Below are 22,122 nucleotides of genomic sequence, written 5' to 3'. Positions count from 1 at the left end.
GACATATTTGTGGACTTTTTGTACCAGCCTAAATAAAGCTCTGTTTTTCCATTTCATTCCATTATTTCTGTGTCTTGCATTTGGGGCCTCAGCTCAGCAAAATCAAAATGCATCCTAAAGAAAAACCTATGACTCAAGCATCCTAAATCTATCAGTGGAGGATGTTATTATTATTTATTTTTATTTTTTGCAATGTCTCGAACACACTAAAAAGGCCTTTTATTACTTGTTCAAACCTATTCCGGGTGCTTGGACATGGCATTTTTGGTCATAATCATTCAATTTATCTTTTTTACCTTTAAGAACAGTGTCAACCTGACCAATCTCATGGGGATAGAAATGTTTTATTTTGATTACCGAGAACAACATTGTAACATTTTGCATTTGATTTATAACCATTACCTCTATGGAGACAAGTGGACTAAGTCATAAAAAAGCCCTCCACAGCAAAACAGAGCAACCACTTGCAACCACTAGAGTTGTGCTTTCTTTCAATTTGATGCTAATCTGTACACAGCAAAATCCTCACAAAGAAAAAATGTGAAACTTTACATAATAAAATGATTAAAAATATATGTTTTTTTTTTTTTTTATTGGGACTCAGAATGAATACTTGTTGCTTGTTTTGATGTTTTTCCCGTTTTCATTTGCTTCCTATTACTGGAAGGATTATCGCTGCTGTGCTCCCTGACTATTGTCTGGCGAGAGGACACAAAACAGCCTTTTTTCCCAACCAGGACTTAAAATCCAGGTGAAAATAAGTTTTCATCATCCTTTTGTGTGCATGTCACATTTTTAAGATGACAAAACCACATCTTTTGATGTGAGAATTAACTGTGGTCTACAGAGGCTGTTCATTCATTATATTTTCTTCACCCAGCACACAATCTAAACCAGCTTGAACAAGGCCCACAACATTAACAAGACCTACACAGAACAGCCACAAACATTAAAGCAGCCTTCCAGTCATTGTGTGTAAATGATAGATGGAGGTTAAACATCCATTCTTTTGACACTGATTTCACAAAGAAAGAAAATTGTATAAAAGTCTATCAGAAAATGATTCTACTCCAACCATGAATTTTGACCTCGGAATATTGGCTTTAATGAACTTCAAGTCTTATTTCAGCCAATGTGTTTGTTTTGTATATTATTGACATCATTAGTGTCCAAAAGGAGGATAAAGCAGGTTGTGCTTTACGGCTAACCTGTCATTCTGTAGTGTTTTCAGGCTGTGCCAAAGTATCGGGATCCTTCTTGTGTTCCTCCAAAGCACTTCCTGTAGCTTAGCAGGCCACATTGTCCTGCTATGGAGGGTGGTACAAAACCATAACATCAACATAAATAAAAACCATCGCAGTGCATTGTAACAAGATGATCAATGCTATTCTTCTGATTGTAAAATGTGTATAGGTTTTAGTCACGCACCACATGTCCTGCAACTGGTATCACCACCAAGTCGAGTAAGAGTAAGGGTCTGTTTTTAAGAATCCTTGATGTTACACAGTCTGCTTTCATTTCTGTTTAGTTTGCCTGGTTTTATAGGGGTTTTTGCGAGTTTTAGTTTTCTTATATACAAAACGTTCTCAGTGGGTACATCTGCAATCTTGCTGCTATAGCAACCGCTGTCAGGAAGAGGCCAACATCCTGTATAATCTGTGTTTAAAAAAAACACAATAAAACATCAGACAAACTCTGGAGTAATTTACCATAATATTTGCAGCAGCCCCACCTCGCACACAGTTTCTTATCTCTGTGTGCCGTAAGTCACAAAGAATATTAGTAGCAAAAGCACCATCCAAAGCCAGAAATACTGGACTTAACATCTGGCTTCTTCTTCTTCTTTTTTTTAAAAAAAGGTTCAAAACCTGTTAAGAATGAACATCTTCCAGTTCATTGGTTATAATTAGATGGTTTGTGGGAATAAAAAAGATGAAGAAAAAAGAAGAAAAAAGGAGGTCCTGGAACATCCTGCCTCTTTGTTCTTGTTCTCACTCACAGGTTCTTTGGGATTCAGTTCTGCTCTTGCTAAATATTCCCATTTATATGCAGGTGAGTGATCAGGTGCATGCCAGTCTATTATGCCTTTGATTCATATTTCGTAAACAACACGTCAGAGATGATGGCGAAGATGGAGCGCAATCAGATTCTATAATTATATCCACTCTCCTCCGGAACACAACACTAATATAAGAGATTGTGCTAATGCATCTTTTAGTTAAATTCTGAATTAAAAAGATGCATTATTCATCACTCCCAATCTTGGAACAGAACCTGGGTAGAAAACCCAAAGCCTACCATGCATTGGTTAATAGCAGCCATTTGTCTGTGCTTCAGATAAACTGATAACTCAGTGCCCCTCTCTTTTATATGTATAACTGGAAAATTAAAAGGAAAAAAAAACAGCAACAAAAAAAGAAAGCAAAAATCATTTTGGAGACAAATAAACCAGGTCTCTGAATTGTTAGACGATAAATAGTGCGCCTTCAAAACAACTTTCCCAGTTTAAAACTAGCACTGAAGATAAGCAAGTGCTCTTAAAAAATTTCCAGGCATAATCTTAGGAACAATTATGTGTAAAACAACACAAGTAAAGTTATCTAAACTATACAGTGCAATCACTGATGTTAAAAAGTTGTGTGCAAGCCGAATAACGACACAAATGGCAAGTTAATTACAGGGTTTAGAGTAAAGAGGGTAGATGGCATTAGCTAAGCTAGCACGATGGGCACATGGAATGAAGGCACATACAAAAAGAACCTCTGTTATGAAAGACGTGTTTAGTTATTCTCTGTCTGCACATTTAATCAGGGGTGATGTTTTAGTATAAACAGTGTACATGGGCAAGCTTAAAATATTTATTCCTTACTGCCTCTGGTGAAGTATTTAGCTCTTAACTGATGTAGTATAATAAATGTGTATTTGCATATGTAATAAATCAAAGATTTGTGTTTATTAACTGGCATCAAATATGAGAAAACCCATTAGTGAACAGTGTAAGTGAACTTAGACTGGAAAAGTGAGGCTTCTTTCTGAAACCTTTTGTCAAAACGAGTGTGGAATGTGGAAAAGTTTCTAATTTTGTTCAAGTCCCAGCAGAGCTTTGATATAAACTTTGATGGGGTTAACATCAAATAAACAGTTTATTTAGCCGTGTTAGTGTCATGGCACAAGTAGAGCACTGCACTTTTGAGAGGTTTAAAATGTTTCCATCGGCATGCCGATACTTTCTCTACCCCAAACTAACACATATTTTCTCTATTATACTCTCTGCTTTACAACACAAAGCACCTTGATGTGACCGGCTCCTGTCGCATTCTACTGTCTCCCTCGTCCACGTACGCTTATGTCTCATAGAAGTACACTGTGGCCAGTCATGCTAATTTTACTATGTCGTTGCTACAAAACAAGTTCAAGAGCAAAGCCAAATGATTTTATGATTTAACAACTTTTGCCCTGATGATCTTGAGTCATAATCTGTTAATGAATAGGCTGGAATCTGCTGGTAAAGTTAACACTGCATGTCCTGTCCTCAAGCAAGACTGGAAAGTTCATCAAAGTGATCCTCGTTTCGGTCCACTGTTATCACAGCTGGCTTTATTTAAAATTACAGACAGGCACAAAGTGCATGTAAGGGCTTCGATTGCGATCTACTGTATTATATGTGGACAATAAGAGTAACACTTCATAATTATTTCAGTACAATCGAGCAATGTTTTTTTCTGTAGGTGGTGCTGCTGTATGAAATGTTACTATTACTCCTACCTACCAGTACTTACAATTCATCAGCTAGATAGGGGCATGGGTTGGGTGATAAGGTCCTATTTTTCATGCTTATAGTCAGGGCTCTAATGACGTCTCTTCTGTGTGTGTTATGCAATTATTTTAAGTGGCACTAGACTGCACAAAAAATGTATAAATCCAGACGTAAACCAGGCTTTTACAGAAAAATTAGTACGCCAGTGACTAAACATTTAACTTTCCAAAAGCTGCAAATCCTCTCAGCAACATTTCCTGTCTTCATTTTATCCATTTTCCTAGTGTGTGCTGTCTGACTTTGGTTTATATCACAAGAAATGTAAGTGTTTGTTTTATTATTATAGTTGCAGCAGTGTCTGTATTCTTACAAGACACTCTGGTTTTTCTGTTGGATTTTTTTTCGGTATTACTTCTCAAATACAACAGGGCTCTAAAGGAGTGTGAATACTATTCCTCAAGAAAAAATGTTCTTTAATTTGTTGTTTTGATTATGGTGTTAGAAAGTATTAGCTAGCACAGTGGTTCCCAAAGTGGGGGGGGCGCCCCAGAGCCATTGCGAGGGGGCAATAAAAAAAAAAAAGAAAGCCAAATATGTTTCCAAACCAACTTCTTTCCAAGCGAAAGACTACAAAATGTGATGAAACATATCTTCCCTTTGGCTTCACCTGCACAAGTGCCAAGGTAGGTATCCCCAGGAGAATTTGTTTTCCCTGCGTGGGGAGCACCCGCTGGGCTGTCCAAATTATGGACAAACAGTATCCCACATTCTTGATTTTACTTCACAAACACTGAAATTTTGGCGATGTTACCTCTTTATACAGTCAAGTTACAGTGAGATACAAATAATAACTGTTTGGGAAACAAACAGTATCCCACAGGTTTTTTTTATGTTTTTGAACCCATTTTGCACAGAGAGGCATTTTTTGAAAAATATATTGATAGCGATGTTGAATATTATTACACAGGAAAAAGACAACTACAGTACACGTAAAATTATTACACTGACGCCTCTGCCTTTCTAAATGGAGAGACAGTAACTACGTGGGAATATGTAAGCGTGTAAAACCTGCAGACAGTAAATTTAACAGCAACAGTATTTTGTCTTCAAAATACTTTGTTTTCAAAAATCTCCACACCGGCAGGAATTTTTAAAATCCCCGTTTTCGGTTATCCAAAACGCCATTTATTGTGGACGAAAGGTCCAAACGCATAGAAAACGCTGGGTTTTCAAAAATACTCGTGTACGTAAAAGAGTTAGTGGTTTATTTTGTTGCTACCTGTAATTTATTGCAGTTTACTTTTATTTGTTTAATTATTTACTAAATGTTTGAGGAGTGAAATAAACTGCAATAGAGTTTGAAAACAAAGAATGGTGAAGATTTTCTTGTAAAACAAACGGGGGCCTAGCGAAAAAAGTTTGGGAACCACTGAGCTAGCATGTCTAAAATATACCAGGTTGAGATGTGTAGACTATGAAGGCTATAGCATATGATCCACATTGTTTTCATGCTCTAGCCATTCAGTGACCAATCAATGTAAGCGTAACAGAGAAGAGACAATGTCTGTGATGCTGCATAAACTAAAAACATCTGTCAGGAAATTATACACCAAGTCTAGTCAGTACATTTGTTCTTAGTGTTGTGGAAATACAAAAAAAATAAAACAGTGTTAGTTTCAAAATGTCAGAGGTTGTGCTAACTTTGTTTTTTTTTACCACTGACTGGGAATGCAACCTAATGATCTCAATAATTTGTTTTTTTCCTCCTCTCACTTCCAACTGGTCACAGCAGATCACTGAGACTGGTTCTGCTGGAAATTACTTCCTTTTAAAAGGGAGTTTTTCCTTCCCACTGTTGCCAAGTGTTTGCTCATTGTTGGGGATTTCTCTATTACTGTAGGTTCTGTACCTTACGAAATAAATCACGCTGAGGTGACTGCTTTTGTGATTTTGTATTATATGAATAATTGTTGAATAGAATAAATGTTTAAAGATGTAGCCCAGAAATTGTTTATTTTAATTAAAAAATAAAACAACAACTTTGCTTTAGAAGAGGAACTTCTTGATTTAGAAAGATGCAATTCTGAATTATTTAGACACTAGTAATGCCTGCCATTTTGTGTTTCTTTACATAAATATATAAATAACATAACAGCTGTTACAAGCTATTTTGGATGTGCTACCTCTTTATAGTACATATAAAGAGAGCAATAATAAATAATAGCACAGCATACATTATAGTAACACAGTTACAGTACATCACCATCTGTACTTACTTTCAATGCAGTCAAACACTGGAGGCTGCTGCTTTAATTCTCACATATTGTTCAGATGTGGTGGCTGTCAAGGCTATGACATATAATCCACATTGTTTTCATGCTCTAACCTTTCAGTGACCAATCAATGAAAGCGTAACAGAGAACAGAAAATGTCTGTGATACTATATAAACTAAAAACACATGTTTGGTAATTATACACCAAATCTAGGCACTACAGTTGTTCTTAGATTTTTGGAAATATGAAAAAAGGTTTCTTCCTGTTAAAAATGATCCCCCCCCCCCCCCCCCCCCCCCCCTGCCAAGAGCTTGCGCATAGGGAGTCATCTGATTATAAAGTAAGGAACCTAAAAAATGGAAAGAAAACTCCAACAATATAACACAACTTGAGGCGTACATAAAAGACACACCATAAAGAGAACATAGTCTATTTGGTAACACCATTTGAGTACATCACCGGCTATACTTACTATGAACTTATTTAGGTAAATGTCATTGTTAAAGGATTAATACTTTGATAATATGATCATGCACTGAAAAAAAAACCCCATTAACAAGTGGTTTATAGTTGACTTTAAAAGGTTACACTGGGCTAATATACATGATAATAAGCCCCTATTTAATGCTGCATGTATTATAATATAAATATCTTGTAAGAATGCAAAAGAAGAAGCCAGTGCTTATCACAAAAAATAAATACGTAAATAAAGCAAAAGCAAATTTACACTAAAAATATATCAGCATTAAAAGAAGGGTAAAATAACCATTGTTCAATATTATTTTACTTTTGTGTGGAGTTCTTACTTTATTCTTTTATATAATTTTTGAAAAATTGAATTAAGTTATTCACACTCTTATTGTTTGCCATTTTGTATTTCTTTAAATACCCATCTAAATAACATTATTTGCTTAATAAGATATTTCAAATGTGCTATCTCTTTATAGCACATATAAACAGAAGCACACAATAAAATATATTTCATAATAGTCAGACAGTTCAAGTACATCACCTCCTGTACTATCAATGCACAGTCAGGCACAGGTTCTTGAGGTAAAAGCTATACTTAAACGATTCGTACTATAAAAATATGATGATGCAGAAAAAACATTAATTAGTGGTTTATAATGACCTTAAATGGGCCAAATGGTGCAATAAAGCACTGGTTAATGGTTAATATCTGTGCTGTAATTCTAAGTATGTCAGTGATAAAGCCAGAGCTTTATCACAAAAGATAGCTGCTATCTTTTTATGTATATGTTGTTGTTTCTAAAAGAAGGCTGATGCTACTCTTCACAGAATTTGTTTTATGGTGTTACTCTCTGATTTAAAAAAAAAGAAATAGTACAATAAAATAAATAATTTACTGTGAAAATATACAAATATTGAAAGAAGAACATCTAAAATTAACTCTAAGACATATTTTCTAACTTCTGTGAAGAGTTCTTACTTCAACTGGAGTCAAATGTTATGTTGATTTTATGGTTTGTGATTTTTACTTCAAGTTTTGTTTAAAGGGGGAAAAAGTCACTGACTGATGATTTTAACCACTCATTTAGAAACTCAGTAGGTGTTTCCGTCTTTGGGTCAAAAGGGATTATATTAAAGATTTTGTATCGAAAATAACAAAAAGCGCGTTCCCAGTTGATTTAATGTGTCAGTGTGAGCACTAAGTCACAGGATCTGAGTTCTCTGTCAGAAACACATTTTGGCAGCATATCAAAGCTGGGGAAAACTGCATGACTTAAAGACAGAAAACAAGGTCTTTAACTATATTCTTACTTTAGGCCAATTATCCAACCAGTTTCAGCACCACTGCTAAACTGCCCCTCACAGGCAGCTCCTTCACACAAAGCCGGCTGCCACACGAAACCTCCAGACAGCAGCTCCTGTCTCACCAGGTTGCGGAAGCTCCATCAAACAGCCACAGCAGGTTGTGGTTGTTTGGTTGTTGCTATAGTTTGATCTCGCTGTTTTCAGTATTGACAAACGGTTAATATGACTGAAGTTAGTTTTTCGCTTCCATCGACATACCTGCAGCATCAAACAATATAACCCACCTATGGCTCTTATAAAGAAAGGGTTGGATGAAATGTTATCGGACACCAATTAATAACCATCCATCCATCCATTCACTTCCGCTTATCCTTTTCAGGGTCGCGGGGGGGAGCTGGAGCCTATCCCAGCTGTCATAGGGCGAGAGGCGGGGTACACCCTGGACAGGTCGCCAGTCTGTCGCAGGGCCCAATTAATAACTTCTAATAAATTATGTTCCACATTGAAAAATGACTGATTGGGATGTAAAAGCAAATGAACAGACAGGTGAGCTGTTCCACAGAGTCACAGTTCCTAAGGTGCAGATTAAAAATTCACTGATACATCGGTTGATGTAATGTACAAGGAATTCTGTTCCTAAGCTTGTTTTTTTTTTGTAAAATGTCCAAGGGTAATACGTAGGCCCAACTACAATCCTTTCTTATTGCAGTGCCACTATCTGTTTGCCTTATATGATGACATTAAAAAAATACAAAAAAATATAGTCTGCACTTATAACATCAAAACATGTTACTGTCATTATTTTAACCTGTGTAACTCAACTGATAGATGGAAGACTTCAGGGCAGAATGACCCAGTTTAAAGCCCTGATCAGAATGAGCCCAACAGAGGCCTGTACCAGAAAGCAAGTTCAGCATATCCTGGGTTTGAAGCTACTTTGTGGGAAATATGAGAAAAGGTTAAGCACATAAAACAGACTGAAAGAGAGGTAAAGCACTGTAGAGTAATATAGCATGAAGCGTCAGCTTTAAGTGCTTTGGTCAGTAAAACTGGAAAAGTGCGGCTACATTAATGAAGTTTAGCCGGTTGGAAGCCAGGAAAGAACGCTGGTGTTGGACCAAAAAGTGATCATCTGCCAAAAAGTGATTGCTGGTATTTAAACTGTTGTAAATGACTTGTTGACCTATAATCTGCCAAACACATCTCTCATGCATGATATGAAGCCATTTGGAAACCAGAAAGAACATTTCCATCACAAGGTAGAATCTGCAATCAGCTTTTGGCAGAGGGATTTTTTAGATCCTTGTAAAATGCCCCATTGAGATTAAAAATCTCCTTTTAACACAGACCAGGCCAAAAAAGGAGCAGAAATTGCAACAAACACAAAATACCAGCTGTATAAATATATTTGAAGTGGCAAAGAAGGACAAGATCGATAATAATGTAGAGTAGAGAGTAGGGACAATAAAGCAGTCTTAAGGATAGCTGACAAAACAGATCATTTCTGCATTTTATGTATAAATGCTGTTGACTACAACTTATTTATGAAAACAGGGCTAAAGATCATTGATGTGATCCAATACTTTGGTACTATATCTTCATGCAGCTGTTTTTATAGTGTATATAATATTTATTATTGCTACTACTACTCTGACACGGTGTCAGTGTTACTTTTAATGTTTTTTTAACTTAATTTTTACTTTTCTTTGTTTATTACTGTTGTATATATGTTTTTTTTTCTCTTTGATCTCATAGTACAAAGCCCTTACTAGACACTGCTGGCACTTTTTATTGTGTTTTTGCTGTTTATTGTACACGGTACTATTTTTAAAATTGATCATGTTTGTGGGATCAACAAAGTATTGATCTATCTACAGTATCTCGGACACTGAAAATACATTCAGGAACATCAGGAATAACCTTTTGGCAGATGATCACTTATCAATTTTGAAACTGGAAAAGGAAAGAAAACATGAAGTCTCAAGGAAATCACTCAATGCAGGGGCAAGAGAGGGCATGAGGAGGAACACAAGGGCCTGATTAGCCAGCCTGAGACAGGTTGCACAGCCCCCCAAAAAATCAGTGCAGGTGAAGACTTTTAGGGCGGGGCTGACAAGAATAAAGGTGGGGAAAACAGAAAGCAAAACCAAAGCAAGAAACAACAGAAAACTAACCTTCAAAGTGAAACAGGAAGTAACCAAAAGACAAAGACATAAAAATATAATAAACAAGACTCCAAAAATCAGAGATACAAAAGCCTAGGACCCTGGAGTATATGGGATACACATAGAAATCCTGAGTAGTATAATTACAAGGAAACAAACATTCTTTTCTTCTTGCACACCTGCGAGACATTTAGTGGATTTCAGTTTGTTTGCAGGAGGAGGAAAATGGTGGAGTGGTCTACAGCCTTTAAGGAGTAAATATATAGAGATACTTTACTCTTATTTTTACTGCACATAATGACAAGAGCATGACAGTAAAGTGTAAACTCAAGGACAGAAACAATCACATTATACTGCTGACACAACTTCAGCTCTTTGCAATCATGTGCACAGAAACCATGCTAACATAAATCTAACCAAGAACACACAGTGATGATAAACCTGTGTCAGCCCCAGCCCAGTACTCAGACCTGTAACAAAGGCAGTGATGAGCAATCATGCTTGCAGCCTCCATTTCTACCTGTTCACAGTCGCTGTGAAGTCTTTAGTGTGGTTTCATCATTGTGTTGTGCTGTCAGCTTAGTGATTGTAGCCTGAGGTTGATATTGTTAACTGGTAAGCATGAGAAAATGTGATTCAGTTCATTTATTGGAGTAATGAGGTGGTAATGTAATGATTAGTGTATCACATTACTTTCAAATAATTAGGTAAAGTGCTGTGTTACTTTTAAGGACATTAACGAGTATTTGTTAATACTGAGTAATGACCCCAACACTGGTTAAAAGAAGAAATCTTTATTTCACATTTTAGCATAAAGAAAGAATAAAAAAGTAGACATGTTTGATCAATAAGGGCCTGTGAGAGATAGCCAAAGATTAGCTTATAAATGCTACACAAACTGTAACTCAGAGGTTTTAAATGTGTTTAGCAGTGATGACACAGTGAGATACGAGATCAGTAGATTTTTATCTCCTCTAGTCGAGTGAGGTAGTGGTGTGTTTTGATGTGGAACTCTTTCAAGTCGCACCCCACACCAAGTTCTTGGCCTTAATCTCCGCATGGGTCTGATTGGCTTGAGTTGGAGGACCGAGGCTGCGTATGTACTCACAAGGTAGCCAATGTTCTGTGTCTGCTCCCAAAATAGGGCATCTGCTAATTGCCACTCTACTGGGATATGACTTGAAAATGAAAATCATTATTGCCTTTGATTACAGTTTGGGTAGAAAAAAGAAGTCCACTAACTGGTTGTGCAGCTTACAGAGTGGTGTTTCAATAATAATAATAAACATCAAAACATTTCAGAAGCAGTTAGCAACCAGGAAGATGAGATATATTGTGCTCCTAATGGCACCATTTAAAAAAATATATTTTCCTTATTTTTAAGAAATGCTATGTTCTTTTCAAGCCTTTCACTGAGTGTCTTCTCTGCCCGGGAAGCCTTTAATTGTGGCTCTTTTGTCGTTTTGCTTTTAGGTTTTCTACTAAGTAAAGGATGACAAGGCCAGATCGTGTCTTTTCCTAACCCTTTGCTCTCTGTGTGCATTTATGTGGGCATAGCAACCAGGCAGAACAGCAATAAAGGTGAGTGAAAAAGAGCGGAGTGAGTCATCCTCATCCACAACTGAATTCACAAATCAATTGAAAGGGGGGAAAAAGGGGGATGTAGGGGATGCTTTTTACTACCAAATCAAGCTAAATCCCAAACCGGTCCAAACACACTCATTTAGGACACTTTCCATATGTAATGAGCGGATATAGTGCTTCTAATGTGCACGTGAGAGAATGCAAAAGTACTGTAAGCAAGCGTTGATATGATGTTTGCACTGTGGCAATAATGATGCCTTCAGGAAAAATAGAATTGCAAAAGGCTGGTTGCCATCATTAAACATTAAAGTTAAGACTTTATGACTCATATCTGTACAAATGAACACATCTATTAGTGTAACTTGCTCTAAGTTTTAATGTCGATGCTGTTCTCATTTGGCGAACTCCTTGGCTCAGGTTGTTAGTGAAAGAGAAGTTGTATAATAGAAATGTGAGCAATTTAAGGCTGCCTTGACACCTGCGGGAAGAAAGAGTATGTGGTAAAAGAGCATCTCGGTAACACAATTACCAGAGCACTCTCCAGTTAAAGAGTGTTGCTCAGGCACATGTTCACTTGGCTTCGTTACATTCAGCTTTCCAGTGCAACCTTACCTATAAAATTCAGAGTTGTAAGTTAGAGCTGCAGCTGCCTCTTTTCCTTTTGAATGTTTAAAGTAATTTAAATTTCCCCGGGTTTCAGAAATGATATACACTGTGCATGCTAAGCCCCAACACATGGCCTACATACAGCTGCCACGTGCGCAGATAGTAGAATTTTTTGGAGGTGTCAGGTATGGAAATCTGTGTTGTACTACTTCACAGATTGGTTTCCGACTACAGGAGCCACTCAGCAGACCAGCCAGACCTGTTGACACCTTTCTATTGGTTCCTGTTGGCTCGTGCTAGGTCATAAATACTGGAAGAGGTGGTGACTGACAGATGTATTTTTGCCAGTTTAAACACTGATAAAACTGCTAAAGACAGGGTACTTTTGTTGTGGAAAAGCACATTAAAAAACTCCATATGCTTGAGAAAAATGAGTAAAATAGCACCTCGAAGAAAAATGAGCAGTAAAAATGTGATATTGACATGCTGAAGAGACAAACAAACTAGGCCCTGTGACATTGCTTTGCCACACACTACTAAACTTTGCTTTTCCTTTTTTCCCCTCCAGGACTTTTCGATTTTTTATTCCATGGCTTTCCTTTTTTCTTTTTTTTGCTTTTGTTGTCAGTTGATGAATAAGACCCTTGAGTGAGTGAATAGCTTTTAGAAATCTCTAGCAGACGGCCTAGCTCTTAACTGCTTTTTTTTCACCATTATTCTAAACCTGACGTGGTCAACCTGAAATGCACCAACACTAACATAAATGTTACATTTTACAACAACTTTTGCTTTTATTTATAGGAAAAGTACAACATTAAACGTTTTTAATGCAAAGTATTGTAAAACAAGATCTCCATAACCTGAGTATCGTATGCCCACACTTAAAACTATGTGATTGTAATTTCTCAAGTTCTGCCATGTGATAAGAAATAGCTTATGGTATAAATAGTCACCCTCTGGCCCAGAATAATTTTGGCCCCGTGCTGTCCTGGTCTGAACTGCCAGCTATCAGGAACACTCAGGCGTACACGGTTTCATTTGGTGGAAATGCATATGGTGTCTGCTTGTAACTAAGAGGTATCATGTGCCCTATGGAACAGGGAGATAAAGTGCTATACGCGGCACAAATGCAGGCATAAGACACAGAGATGCCGACACCTGACCAGGACCCAAGTACACCTTCATGCACACACCTGTATGTTGTGACCCCCCCCCAAAAAACCAAAACAACTGTGACACAGTTCAGTCAGCGCCTTAAATGCAGCACCTTGCATCACATGTGAAATCCTCCCCTGAGCACCGCCATCTATCAGAAAAATATACATTTTTGTTTGATGCAGTTCTTGGAAGGATCCACGATCAAGTCATGTGGCAACGGCGTGGGTCATGGTTGCAAACAAGCTTCCACTGACTTTATACAGAGAGAAAGCTAACCAAGACGTGAAGTGTTCTATCATATTTAATGTTTGATTTTTTAAATTTTTATTTTTTATTTTTGCATGACCTTAATTCGCCTGTAAAATTTGCAACTCCTGAAGCATCAGTCAACAGTTAGCATTGAAACACCGCCTGTGCTGTATCTGGTCATTAACTGTTTTGCGTCAGCTGGCCTTGTACTAGGAAAGAACTGAGCTAAATCCACACAAATTCCTGCACACAAGGAATTCCCCTTCCTTTTTAAATCGTCAGTAGGACACATCACATCCAATCTGCTTGTAGGGAATGAACAAACTGCATTTGCCCCCTGCATCTCTGTTCCTCACTCATTCTTTCACTTAACAGTATTTCTTTCTGTTCACAGCTTGAGAACTTTCTGAGACCAAAGAGGTCTATTCATTGCTCAGTCAGACTCACTATCCATGAATTCCCTGAACAAAGCTTATTTAAAAGCCCTGGGACCAGAAGGAAGATTCAAACTTCCCATCCATTTGACTGCATCTTTTTAAATGCTTGTCATGCCTCACACTAGCTGCTTGGCACATAGTTGTCATCAGTAGTTCATCCCCTGGTTAGGCTGCAGCAGCAGTGTAACTTTTTAGCTGTATTTAGACTTTTATGTCAGTCTCTCACTCTCTGCATTCAGCATAGAAACACCAGTGTGATTCTGAGCCACAGCAGTAAATCAGCATAACCAAACTGAACTAGGAGAGCAGAGTTATTCAGTACTTTGATCAGACTCTAATCAGTTGCAGACCTTGTACTTTTGGCATCATGTAGGCTGACAGATATGACCTGTGCTCACTTACTGTGCATTTATGACTGGGAGCCATATTTCTTTTCATTCCTGTTCAAGGTTTCTGTGTTCCTGTAATGATGAGTGACCACTGGAAACCAGTGTCACAGAGGGACCTGGCAAGGTATTGAGCGACCAGTTGAACACTTCCACTAACAGCCAAGGCGGCTGTGATAATTATATCTCCTGCGGGGCAATTCTGGAAAGGTCATTTCCATCTGCTGAAAGGCTTGTGGGTGGGCTTCCTCTTGGCCCCTGTGGGAAAATGGTTTGGGGAGAGAGTGGCAGACATTAAGGAAAGACTCTGATGTACACCTAATATTTCTACACTGAGTAATCAGCTATAGTGAGATTGAGGTATTTAAGGCATTTCTGGAGATCTGTTATTACATAATAGGCTTTTAGATTTATTCAGTTGACTTAAGGAACCTGTTAGGCTCATTTTCATCTGGTAATCCACTAGAATGCCTTTACTTGAATCAAAGAACAACAGACAGTGAATGTCTGAAAAACAAACTGTTTCAGCTTATGTCTATTTAGAGCTCCCTTGTTAAACGTTCAGTTACTTCTGATTGGTTAAACTTGGCTGATTGATTGTAAGGACCACCTCCTCTACCTCCTGCCGCTGCGGGAGATCCAAAGGAAAAACCTGTTAAACTGAAAGTACTGTAAGTGAAAAGTCTCTTCCTAAAAAGTCTTCCTTTGATGCACACATGTCATTCCTGTATCTGTTAGCAATCCATCTGTTTATATGTTTCTTCCACTGGATCGATCAGTGAAATAAATGTCTACATTAAATGTCACACAAGCTTATGTAATGCCTTTAGCCTACTGTTAAGGCATAATTTTTTTTACCTATATAACAACAGGTAAAAGTTACAATTATGTAAAACAAACCACAAGCGTTCCACTCTGGTTGCATTTTGTGACCTTAGTCATTTGAAAATATTATCCTATGTTGTCATAAAAACAAAATACAAAGTTATGAAGTCCTTACCAAAAGCTGTGTTCCATTTTGATGCGATGTAGTAAGAGCTGCTAAAATCAGGGAACTGAAAAACCTGTTTTTGTGTACATGTTTTAAATCAATACCCACATAACTACTGTTTCTAGTAATTTTCAGAGTATCACGATAATAGTAGGACAGATTTGGTGTCATTCTACAATACATCAAGACTGAAACAGCTGCTGTAAGGAAATGGGTCTTTGTCAAGGGTGAGTTGATAACGCCCACAGCACAGAGTGAATGCACTGTGTATGTAACCATGTAACTGCAGTAGTAACACTGCAAGCTTTTAATTGCAGTTTTGCCCTATTATTCAAACTTCACTATCACTTTACTGATAATGAGGTTTAAATCACTGATAGTGACTTAAACAATAAACTTTATGTAATAATTAGTAGATATTGAAACTAATACGCCCAATAGGGTGAGTACGTTATGCAACACATCCTGTTCTGTCATGGGTAACAGGCCAAATATAAGAAAATGTCGCCTGATGAATCTGTAAGAATCTATTTCATAACAATTAAGAAATTTACCACGAAACAAGCCACACCTTGTTTAAACATCTTAAAATGCTTTAACTTAAATAATAATTGATTGTTTTGTGTTTGGTTTTTGGTTTTAAACATAACATAATAATACTAGGTATACACTTCATAACTGCACATTTCCAACCCCAAAATTGTTAGTGTCACTGCATACTTTTTACAACTTTTCTAAGGGCAATAATAAACCCTTATATGTTGACTGTCCTATGGAGGAAGGTTCAGGTGCTATTAATCTTCACGTGTATTGACCAAGTGTTTCCTGCATCATTGTGAATCTCTGTGCTGTGGCATTTGGTGTTCAACTAGTGAAAAGGTTAACGATATATAAAACTAATTGTACTGTACTTGAGGAGGCTATGGCATTTGATCGGCTGTTTTTTTGATCCCCCAACACAATTAGTATTTTTGATTCATAAAGTTGCGTTGAAAATACCAAGAATGACTTATATGGGCAGATAATGAAATGTCAGGATATGCTGAAAATCCTTGAGCACCGCAGCCACACCTACATGACACCCTCTAACCTTAGATGTTCGACACAACACCTTACCATGTATTTCTCATTCACCCATATGAACACACACACCAATGGTAGCAGAGCTACCATGCAAGGTACTTGCTTAACATCAGGGGTAATAGCTCCTTGAGGCAACTCTTGCTGTGAATCGGTGCTATATATATATATAAAATTAAATTGGAATTGAATTAACTTGGGTATCAGTGTCTTGCCTGAGAACACGTAGACATGGGGAGGGGCTGAGCATCTTGACAACTAATGTGGAAATTAGTGCACAGCTTTGACTTCAGCCACAGCCAGCACAGGGAGATGCTCATTACATAAAAAAAATGTGTGTTGCCTGTTTTTGCGTTAAAAAAAGAAAACTGATTATGTCCTCGACTTGAATTAATCATGTTTACTGGCAGTTTAATTTTCTTCCTCCAGCGTTGTTCTCTTACTTGCTTCCTCTCAAGTGTGACATTGTCTACACAATAGCTCCTCTTGTAATTAAATATATCCGACGCAGTGCTACGCAGAGTGGATAATTGATTATAATCAGCTGTTTTAGGTTTCCAATGAACTAGGAAGAGCTTTGTTTGCCTCGGTACATCTTGGAATTCTAATCATTCAGTCAGGGACTATAAAACCTGTAGGAGCAACACAACTTCTGACCCTTGCCCTCAAGGAAATAGGGTCATGAAAAAGTTATGAGAAAATGGTGGCGCTATCAACAGGGTGAACACATTACAAGTTCACAATAGCACATTGTATTCTTGCCCTTTGAATTTCTGACCCTGGGAGATTTAAACGTTATCACTGATACATGTTCCCCCTTTGGCCGAAGCATCCCATATGGGTTGAGTTTTTTGTACTTTTGCAAAAAATAAATCACTTAAAAAATGTAAAAAAAAAAAAAAAAAAAGCTGAAATGCAAAAATGAACAAATACAAATATATCCCAAATGATAAGTCTATTGTTGGTTGCAGGCACATGCAGTCCACACACAAAGTGAAATTGTCAGGAACAAACGCTTTAAAAAATGATGTGATAGCTTGAAATGTCACTTTGTAACACATGTTGGATACCACTTTTTCATAATCACTCCATGTTTATGAAGTAGTGGTTCTATTAGTTGACTCCCACCTTAGGAAGGTGTGGTTCAGGCCTTCCAGTCACCATTATGCTGGTATCTGGAATATGGTTTATGTTATGACATCCGGCTGTTTTTCACATATGTTCATGCATTATATGGATATGGTTACTGTTGACCATATAGTCATAAAACTCATTTAACACTTTCACAAACACTTTCATTCAGTGGTGAAGGAGAGCATATGTCGTATTTTACCTTCCTGATAATATTGTATACAAATTGAGGTTACAGTGAATGTGCAAAATACACAGCATAATTTACAAATGATGTACACATTCATATTTCTACTGCCTGATGTGTCATGAGTTTGGGCTGGAGGTAAAAAGCTTGACCAGAAAGATAAAGCCTAACAGGATGAGAATCCCTCTGAAGTTTGGTCAGGAGAGCAGCAGTGATGGCCACATGCTTTACATTGAAAGGTAGACCCTATAAGAATACATGCAGAGAAAAGCCTAACAGTTATGACTCCATATGAGCAAGCACTTTGATGACAGTGGGATGGAAAAACTCCCTTTTAGCAGGAAGAAACCTCCAGCAGAACCAGGCTCAGGGAGTGGTGGCTATCTGAGACAGTACAAGAACATGTTGTGGAAGAGAGCCAGAGAATAATAACAGGTAATCATTCAATGCAGAGAGGTCTATTAACACGTAATGAGTGAGAAAGATAACTGAAGAAGAAATACTCACTGCATCATGGGAATCCCCCAGAAGTCTACATCTATTGCAGTATAACCAAGGGAGGATTCAGGGTCACCTGGTCCAATTATTAATTCATGTACTAACCAAGACTTGGAAGAAAGAGACCAAATGTTTACTAATCCACATTTCACTGTGTTACTCTTGGGTGCAGATGTAGATGCTGTAGAACTATTGTTCTTTCTATGTGTTTTTTTTTTTTTTTTGCACAGAGGCATGTAAGACTGCAACTCTGCTTCCTGGTCCCAACTCTTGATAGTCATGTTTTGGGTGGGTTTAATAAATTGGGCCAGTTTTCTAGAAATGAGAGCTGTTCCATCCAAAGTGGGATGGATGCCTTCTCTCCTAACAAGACCAGGTTTCTGCCATAAAGGTGACCAAAGTTGATCAATTATCTATAAAGCCCACATTGTTTTTTTGGACACCACTCAGACAGCCTGCAATTTAAGGAGAACATGAGGCTTAACATGTCAATCCTGGTCCATTTCAGAGGGGACCAGAGAAAACTTTCAGACAGACAAAAGACAGGACAGAAACATTCCCGAAGGAGGATGAGGGATGAATAGAAGGCAGAAAATCAAAGCAGCTGGACTCCAACTGAATCAAGTGAGGAGCCATTAAACTACTCTGATATTTTGTCAACTTACTCAGGAAAAGGTGAACAGCCTATGTAAAGAGTCAGGAATATAGGCATATGGGTGCCATCAGTAGACACAAATTAAGTTAGCATTGTGTCTGTAAACTGAAACTAAAATACTGTAGACTCATTACAGTCTTACTGTTGGCCAATAGAGAAAGAAGCTTGGGCTTGCTGACCACCACAGGTGCAGAGTGGTGTCAAAGTCCCAAGCTAATGTGGGTACTGGAGCATGATTGTGAGAGACAAGGGTGTCAATTTCCACCTCCCTCTGGCAAAAACATGCTGTCTAACTCCTCACAAAGATGTTTTCACTGAAATCAAAGTCCCCGAAATGAAAAGGCAAATTGACCAGGAATTTGCCAATTGGGCCTTTGCTGTACTGTTAGAAATTAGGGTTTAAAGTTTAAGTTTAAAAAATTGACCCACATGCTGATACAAAAGAGACAATCGGGCTGGAAAAGTAACAAAACTGAGGACACAAGAAAATCCAAAAGAAATGATCCAACTAAGAGAATCCAAATACGTAAACATAATGAAGTCCAAAGAGGTAATGAACTAAAAACCATAACTCAGGGAAGACAGGCAGACTGTGAGACATGAGAAAGTCTCACAGTCTTCAAAGATAGAGAACAGGACATGGACGACTTGACAAACTGACAAAGGGATAAAACACACAAATTAAATACTCACATGGAAGAGTGGGGTAACAAGGAAGAAGTAAACACAATCAGGCCGGAGCAGGCAATAACAAGGGCAGGAAAAGCAAAAACACGCATGAAGTAAAAACACATGTCAAGCAAAGTAAATAACCTTCAGAGTACGAAAGGAAGCAAGTAAAAGACAGACATGGAACACACACATACACAGGAAGATGTGGAATAGGAGGCACAAAAGGCATTGAGAGAAGGCAAAAAAGAAGTCTTTCATTACTTTCCTTCCTTTTTCTCAAATTCTCACGTGTGAAGATAATTGTTTTAGCGTTTACGGTAACTTACACAAACACATCTGACTGTTATTGTTCATAAATCTTAAAGAATACCTGCTCATTTGTAAAACAGCTCTTGCAGTCGTCTAATGTTTGATTAACGGCAATGCTATAACCAATGAGCGAAAAGGCCCAACTATCGCAGGCAGTTTTTGTAATGAGGAGAGATGAGTTTTATATATACAGAAGAAGGGAGGACAAAATGCCAAGCCATCACAAGTACATATTTGTATTAAAGCTGTGTCTCATAGAGCAGCATTGATCACGTCAACACGGTGTGACCATAAGGCTTCTCTGTTCCTCACAAGACCAGGCTGAACTTTAGTCCTGATCTCTTCAAACCAAGGTCAGACAGATCAAACAATGTGTAAAACAAGTCAAAACAGAGCAATGTGTAATTAGTTTCTCAGTTTGTTTGGCCTTGCCCATAGTAACTGCACATTTATCTTCATGCAAATTAGTTTCTCATTGTAATACCAAAATATAGAGGGCACACATCTCCCCTGGCAACAGTAGTGGTTACTTGAAGAGCCGGGATTTGAAGCCCAAGTAGAACACGTTGCCTTTAAATAAAAGTGCTGTAGCAATTGCATAACTCTTATAGTGCACATACATTCCAGTACATGTGGCTGAACAGCCTTTAAGCAATCTCTCCTGACACTTCTCCAACAGAACTGGTTTACCTTTTGTCCTTTATCTATCTGTCCCTTTATGAGTGGGTTTGCAACACTACAAATGCCTCAGAGAAGAAACTACATGAAAGTGCGCACCATTACCATCAAATTGCCTATCTCGTCCAGAAGAGCTGGCTTTTCAACTCAACTTTGAGTGCCTTGGAACACGCTCCAGGACAGTTATAAAACCATTTACCTTTCATCATCATTAGAAAGTATCGTGATTAGTCATTCTTTTGGGGACAAATAAACCTAAGGCACCTAAGGCCAAGTTGCATACACACATTACAGTTTGTGCCTGTCATTCATTAGGCAGTACATTTTATGAGGCCTGTTTGTTAGGTATTTTTCCACTGTCATCTCACACTATTGCAAATAATTGGGTGTTATTTAGGACAAGATTGGCTGTGACATGATGTAAAGGACTATTGATATTTTCATGTGATATATTTCCAGGAAATTAGTCTCATGCAAACAAACCCATGCATCAAAACTGAAATGGTTGAGGGTTTTGATGTAGAACTTTTACAAAAGAAGAAATTACCTCATTTTAAATCACCTCTCAAACACGACCCTGTATGAGGTCCAGTAGTAGTAATTCAACTACTGTAGAAAATTATATCTGTTGGGCACATTGCATCTGGAATGAAGTAAACATGCACATCAGTTTTGCTGCCTTCTTTACTCTTCATGAGCGTGGTCAACAAGACCACAGCTCTTTTTGCTTGATATATTCACAAAGATATTTTAAAACCCTGTCTAAGGTTCTTATAAATGCATTGCTCCAATGCCATTCTCCTCACCAGAGCTAACATTAGTAGCTAACTGTGATCCTTGGGGAGGATTTACAACATTTGTCTTGGCAGATGCATGCCCATGTGTTAATATTTACAACTCCTAGCCACGTGACTGTTGTGCATCACTTTCCAGCTAAATGAGGTTTCCAATTACCAAGGATACTGGCTACAGTTAGAGTTTGCCTCTGAGTGTACTCTGTCTCTCCCCAAACAAGGAAAATGCTGTGGTCACTGGGCAAGAAGATGAGATTCTATGACAGAGGGGAAAAAAAATCAGAATAAAATAAAATCAATAAAACGATTAAATAAGATCTGAAGTGGTACGACAGTTCTTCAGCTCTTTCTCCAAAGAATAATGAACAAACATCACTTTGTCTGTTGACACCTAACATGAGGGTTAAGTCTCTTCAATCATCTCTCCCCATCTGTCTCTGTATTTTTGACATGCACAAATGTGGCACCACCCCAGAGTCCAAATCCACCTCAGTTCCAAGATCTTCATTTCTGTTTTCTAATGCCAGGGCACATCAGACTGACTAGTTTCCTGTTCAGAGAGTAAACAGTCAGGGAAAATTGTAAGGTTGGAGAGATAAATAACTGAGACTTATACAAAGGAATCGATGACACCGTTTATCAATACTGAAGTGGCGATGTTCTCCCTTCAAAAGAAGACACTGAAGAAATGATTCTGACGATAATAAAGCATGAACTTTTTATTCCATTCTTGTT

This window comes from Simochromis diagramma, unplaced genomic scaffold (genome assembly GCF_900408965.1).
Source record: "Simochromis diagramma unplaced genomic scaffold, fSimDia1.1 OVJJ01000685.1, whole genome shotgun sequence".
Taxonomy (NCBI): Eukaryota; Metazoa; Chordata; class Actinopteri; order Cichliformes; family Cichlidae; genus Simochromis; species Simochromis diagramma.
Note: the sequence above shows the minus strand (reverse complement) of the source record.